The sequence below is a fragment of the Gossypium hirsutum genome, chromosome D04 (assembly GCF_007990345.1).
Source record: "Gossypium hirsutum isolate 1008001.06 chromosome D04, Gossypium_hirsutum_v2.1, whole genome shotgun sequence".
Classification (NCBI taxonomy): Eukaryota; Viridiplantae; Streptophyta; class Magnoliopsida; order Malvales; family Malvaceae; genus Gossypium; species Gossypium hirsutum.
In genome coordinates, this window is record NC_053440.1 from 48,210,961 (window position 1) to 48,217,780 (window position 6,820).

Sequence of the window (6,820 nt, forward strand, 5' to 3'; positions counted from 1 at the left end):
GTAAGAACTTTCATAATTGGATCTTAATTAAACTTGGAATAAGTTAATTTTTGTATTAAACCAAGAAAAGTCCTCTACAAATTGTTTTTCGAAAAATAAGCAAATGTTTTTAAAATTTTTTTTTTGAGAATTTGATCTTTTTATTATTTAGGCCATTTCGGTGGCCAATGTAACCTTCAGGATCCGACCATAACTTCTAGGCCAATGAAAATACTCAATAATTACACCTATGCAAAACATCTTACTAAGTACATCATTATACCATTTAAGTCCATTTAAATAAGTTCCATAACTAGTTCAAGAGTATAACATGTTAGCATATTATATTCCAAATCGAGTCAATTAATTCGTCCTAATTTAGTACCAGCCTTCCGGATCATAACTTGCTATGCATAATCTTTAACAATTGCAGTTCATGTTAAATCTCAATATTAAATTTTATATTCTAACACTGCTCGGTTCAATATAAAAGGCTATTATTACATATATCTGTTAAGCAACTGACTCAATCCACGTCAACTTCCTCACCTAGTTGACATGGCTTGTTTTTTTTATTATAAAATATTGTTGGCTTTTAAAAGATAAACAAAAAACAAATCCAATCCTAACTGATTTGAATTAAAAACAAAAAAACAAGCCATGTCAGCTAGGTGAGGAAGTTGACGTGGATTGAGTCAATTGCTTAACACCCCCCGCAAACGGATGGGGGAAGCACCAGTAGTTTGTCTTTCATCAACAAGAAGCGAGATTTTGACAGTGGCTTAGTGAGAGCATCAGCCAATTGATCCACAGTGGGTATGTAGGAAACAACAAGATGCTTCTGCCGAACCTAATCTCGAACAAAGTGGAAATCGAGCTCAAGATGCTTTGAGCGAGAATGAAAAACTGGATTTGCAGCCAAGTATGTAGCAGCCACGTTGTCACACCATATCCGAGGAGCAGACGGCAGAGGATGCCGCAGCTCACGAAGTAGACAACAAAGCCAGTATAACTCAGAGGCAGTTGTAGCAAGCACTCGGTATTCAGAATCAGTGCTGGAATGAGCAACGATCTTCTGTTTCTTTGAGCACCAAGAAACAAGATTGGCACCGTGATAAATAACATAAGTCGAGGTACTCTTTTGATCAAGTTTGTCTCCACCCCAATCGACATCAGAGTAGGCAGTTAAAGCATTCGAATTATATTGATGGAACACAATGCCATGATTAAGAGTTCCCTGTAAGTAGCGAAGAATGCGCTTAACTGCTTGCCAATGATGAACATAGGGCTAATGTATGTATTGAGTCATTTTATTGACAGCCTGCGAAATATCCGAATGATTGAGAGCCAAGTATTGTAAAGCACCAACAATTTGTCGATACAGTGTCGGATCCTCAAATGTAGTAGAAGAAGCAGCTAAGTCAGCTTGTGGATTCGACGGGGTTGAAACACTCGAAGCCTCAAGCATATTAGCACGATGCAAAATGTCCAAAATATACTTTATTTGAGTGAGTTACAAACCATTTGACTGCCAAGCAACCTCGATGCCAAGAAAAAAAGATATAGGTCCCAAATCTTTTAGTGCAATCATCTGTCCAAGAAGATTAGTGAACCGTTGTAGAAGAGATGGGGAAGAACCTGTCAGTATCAAATCGCCAACATATATCAAACAGTAGGCTATGTCACCACCGGCCGAATAAATAAACAGCGAACTATCAGCCTTAGAGTCGTAAAAACCAAGCTTCTGAAGTGCACCAGCAAGACAAAAGTACCAAGCACGAGGCGCTTGTTTTAAACCATAAAGGGACTTCTTGAGAGCACAGAGATGAGTCGGTTTTGTTGGATCAATAAAACCCTGAGGTTGTTCCATAAAGACAAGCTCGTCAAGTGCACCATGTAGAAAAGCATTGGAGACATCAAGTTGTCGAATCGGCCAGGAATTCGTCACAGCAATTGACAAAACAAGACGACTCGTAGCCGGTTTGATAACCGGACTAAAAGTCTCAACATAATCAATGCCTGGGCATTGATGGAATCCCTTGGAAACTAGGCGAGCCCGATATCGATCGATCGAGCCATCAGTTTTGACTTTAATCTGATACACCCACTTACAATCAATAATATTTGAAGCAAGAGATCTCGGAACCAAATCCCAAGTGCCATAAGACATAAGTGCTTCAATCTCTTCTGACATTGCCTTCCGCCAAGCTCGGTGTTTAGCTGCCTCAGTATAAGATGTGGGTGTGGTTAAAATGGTGGAAGAGGCGATGTAGGCTCTCAGTTTGAGGCTGCCGGTTTTCGAGCGTGTAGTATATGGATGATTGGGTATTGGTGGCGGTCCAGAGGTGGTGGGACGAGTTGGGGGAGGCCTAGATTTGGCCGAGAGAGAAACAGGAGCAGCCACAATGATCTGATCATTGATTGGGGCAGTAGAAGGCAATACTGTATCGGCTAAGCTTTGAGGAGAAGCTAGCGGGGGAGTGGAGGATGGCATCGATTGGACTGGCAGCACATGTGTGGGCTATGGTGTGTGTTGCCGAGGGAAATAATGGAGGCTGGTGGTGGTGGAGTGCTAAGTATCGAGGACCTGTCATCACTGTCTTTGAACGGAAAAAGCTGTTCATCAAAGATAACATGTCGTGAGTAAAAAATTTTATTGGTGGATAACAATAAACATTTATAACCTTTATGACGGATACTATAACCAAGAAAGACACATTTTGTAGAACGAGGCTCTAATTTATTCTTTGTATACGGGCGAAGCCAATGATAGAAACAACAACCGAAAACACGAAGAAAATTATATTCCAAGTTTCGTTGAAAAATAACTTGATATGGGGATTTATGGTTGAGTTTTGGGGTTGGCAAACGATTTATGGTATAGACAGCAGCAGTAAAGGCATGATCTCAATATTTAGGTGGAACTTTGGAATGATGTAAGAGTGCTCGGCCAGTTTCAGTAATATGTCGGTGTTTTCTTTCAGCGCAGTCATTTTGTTCAGGGGTGTGGGGGCATGAACTGCGCTGTAAGATGGCATTGGAAGCTCAGTATTTTTCTAGAGCTTGAAATTCTCCACCCCAGTCAGATTGAAACTGTTTAGTCGGTTTGCGAAAATATTTTTCAACGAGAGCTCGGAATTGAACAAAGCAATTGAATACATCAGATTTATTTCGCAAAAAATAAATCCATGAATACTTGGTATAGTGATAAAAAAAAGACAACATAATATAAATATCCATCAACAGAGACAATTAGAGAAGGTCCCCATAAATCCAAACATATTAATTAAAGAGGTTCTTTTGCTTCAAAAGTAGAATCAGAAAAAGACAAGTTTCGAGACTTGCTAACACAACAAGTCTCACATAACGACAAGTCATACTTAGAGGAAGCAGACAAATTATTCAAATTTAAGACTTTGCGAACAGTTTTGGAACACGCATGGCCTAAACGAGCATGCCATGTAGACAGGGAAACTGAGTGACAAACTGGAGAAACAGGATCTGCGGCCAGCCGATATAGGCCATCTCTAATGACTCCCTGATGAAGTAGTTGCTTCGTCTTGAGATCCTTAATCACAAAATGGTCAGAGAAAAATTCCACAGAAACATCATTAGATTTAGTAAACTGAGGAACAGAAAGCAAATTGAGATTAGCTTCTGGAACATGAAAAATATTATGAAGCGAAAAAGAATGAGAACTAATAGTAATTGTATTAGAACCGAGACGAGCAATGGACAGAGATTTACCATTAGTGAGAGTGATTTCATCAGTTCCACTATACTCAGAGTGGAGACCAAGGTTTTCCAGTTCAGAAGTTAAGTGATGAGAGGCACCCGTATCGACAACCCACTGCTTGTCGGAGTGATGAGATGAAGAGCTATAATTGGCAGTCGGCTTAGGTTGGGTATCATTGTATTTCGGGCTTGGACATTGTCTGGTAGTATGGCCACGCCCTCGACAATTATAGCAGGTTGGTTCGGAAGGATATGAGCCACCATGGCCCTTGGAGGAAGAGTAACCAGCTCGGCGGTTGCCACGACCTCTGCCACGGGAGTTGCCATTAGATTGTTGCCGACCGGCATAGTGGGCAACAGCTGCTGGATGAAGAGTCTTAGAGGCAGATTGTAACTGTGATTCATCAGACAAAAGGAAGCCATATAGATCATCAAATTTCACAGACACTAATCGTGCCTCGATGTTGCGAGTGAATGGCCGATACTCAGGACCAAGACCCCGTAAAATATGATCAACAAGATCATCCTCAGAGATCGGTTGATTAAGAGCAAGAAGCTGATCATATATACGTTTTGCACGATCCATGTATGTAACAATCAAATCAGTGCTGCAAGCGAGAGAATGCAATGAATTTTTGAGGGACCGGATCTGAACACGGGACCCGGAGGCATAGGTGGTTTGAAGCTTTGTCCACGCATCAATGGCAGTAGTTGAGCCAACAACTTGAGACAGCACTGGTTCAGAGAGAGAGCTAAAGATCCAGCTTAATACAAGCTGATCTTTAATATACCAGGCCTGGTACGCCGGATTCGGCGCCCCGTTAACCTCTCTCGCCGGAGAGGCAGTTCTATTAACATGACAGTATAGTTGATTGCCATGGAGGATCGGGGTGAATTACGTTTTCCAGAGAAGATAATTTGAGTCGGTGAGTTTAATGGCGAGTTGGTTGTGGATGGAAGGGAAAGACATAAGCGAGGACATGATAGAGGAGATATCAGCATCTGTGGTTCCCATGGCAGAAGGAGAAGGATCGGGAAAAAAAAGAAAGCAGCGTTGAATCTTAAAAGATGGCTAAATCTGATACCATGAAAGAGAAGCAATTTTGGTTTGAACGGCAAGAGATAATTTTCATTGCTTTACATTACAAATAAATATAAGTGTTTAACTAGGTGTTTGAGATAACATACAACAGTGGTTTAAATCTTTCAAACTATTCAAAAAATAAAAAAATCCAATCCTAACTGGTTTGAATTAAAAACAAAAAACAAGCCATGTCAGCTAGGTAAGGAAGTTGACGTGGATTGAGTCAGTTGCTTAACAATATCATGCATAAAAAACAAAACTGAGTCTAATTCGAGCTTACAAAAGCTATAAAATTGACCTGGAAACAATCTGTGTAGCACCCTAACCTGGCCAAAACAGTCGACTCGAATATGGAATGTCATATTAGCCAACAGAGTGACTCTCCATTTCCTCTCCGGTCGAACTTTCAGCATACCATCATACCAAGTGAATAAGATAAAGAACATGCGAACTCTAAGATTTTACTCATAATACTTAACTTAGAAGTCAAAGGGGTTCGTTCGTAGCAGTTTGCCAAACATTAGGGTTCAAACTTTGCACAGTTCGATGATTTTGTCACTTTACAGCAACTTTGGTAAACTCTATATAAATTAGTCAGTTTTGATCATTTTATGCTCTAACTTATGATGAACACTCTGTTTATAAATTAAATACTTAAAACAAGAACTCGTAATTTAGGAAAACATCAAACATGGATTGGAGTGATATTTATACTGACGAAGAATTAATATACTTAACATTCAGGTATATATATAATGTTTTATCGGTTCACAAGCTTTGGAATAATATAACGTAGATATTTAAGTCTTTAGCACAATCAACGAGGTCAATCAAATAGAAAGATATCTCTAAGCCCAACCAAAATCCCACATTACCCATAAGCCAAGAGTTCATTTGTAACACTTACTTAGTATTTATGCCTCGTCTAGATCACTCGTTTCACCGCTACACACCGTGCGATCTATCTATCTACAGTGTTTAGTAAAAAGTGTGTGTACTCTTCCGAGCCTAGTAAATGTCTCGAAGAACCACATAGTATATAGAAAACATGTCACACAATGAGTTCACCTTTACATTAATACATTTATCTACCGTATATAAGGGTTCGCTTACGCATAAGAGTTCGCATACATATAAGGGTTTGCATGCATATAAAGGTTCACATACATATAAAGGTTCGCATGCATATAAGGGTCCACATACATATAAGGGTTCACATACCAACAATTTGTCCACATACTATTACCTCCTTGATTTCCTCCCCATCTTAGGCTTGAGTGATCTTTCCATCTGGGATTGTAGGAATTTGAATAAGGGTTTTCACCCCCTAATTCTGATATAATTTACATCATCGGTAGGTGTATTGATATAATAGAAGGGCAGTTTTTCTCCTCCCTACATAGATGGTGTATTAATAGCATATTCAATGAGGTTAAATTTATCCACTAACTGTTAGTACTTGTCATCTTCTTGAATAGCTTTTACCATAGCAGGTTTCTAGTCATTTGTGAATTGTTCAATGCGACACTAATAGGAGTACAATTTCATGTTTTCAATTATTTTATACCATCCTCGTACGTTCTATTCATAAGAACTCATCCACCTGCTTCGTCTAATCTGGACCTTGCATTTGCATCCAACCCGTTGCAAAACACTTGCAATCGCATCCACTCAAGGAATCCGTGGTGTGGTCATTTCTAGATCAATGGTTTAAAGTGTTCCTAAGCCTCATGAAAACTTTCCCCTTCCAATTGTCTAAAAACAACGATTTCTCTTCTTAGTTGAACTACTTTACTAATAGGGAAAAACTTCTGTAAAAACTTTCTAGTGAGCTCATCCCATGTTGTGATAAACCTTGGTCCTTGTGTAAAAAAATATACATATATATTTGAGGCGGTATCCGTAAGTATACGGGTCGATTTGTAATATAGTTACAATGGAGTAGGTGAGTACTCCAAGGATCATACCCAATGGAGGCTAGTGCTAAATCAATTTTAACCTAAACACAGAAAGATCTAATTA

General features: G+C 39.4%; 1 non-coding gene across 1 annotated transcript; it reads left to right on the forward strand.

The window, feature by feature from the left end:
- The first annotated feature begins 6,475 nt into the window (after positions 1-6,475).
- On the forward strand, positions 6,476-6,582 carry LOC121216653 (small nucleolar RNA R71). Its single transcript, XR_005912832.1, has one exon. It is a non-coding gene; the product is annotated as a small nucleolar RNA R71 (small nucleolar RNA).
- Positions 6,583-6,820: the final 238 nt, after the last annotated feature.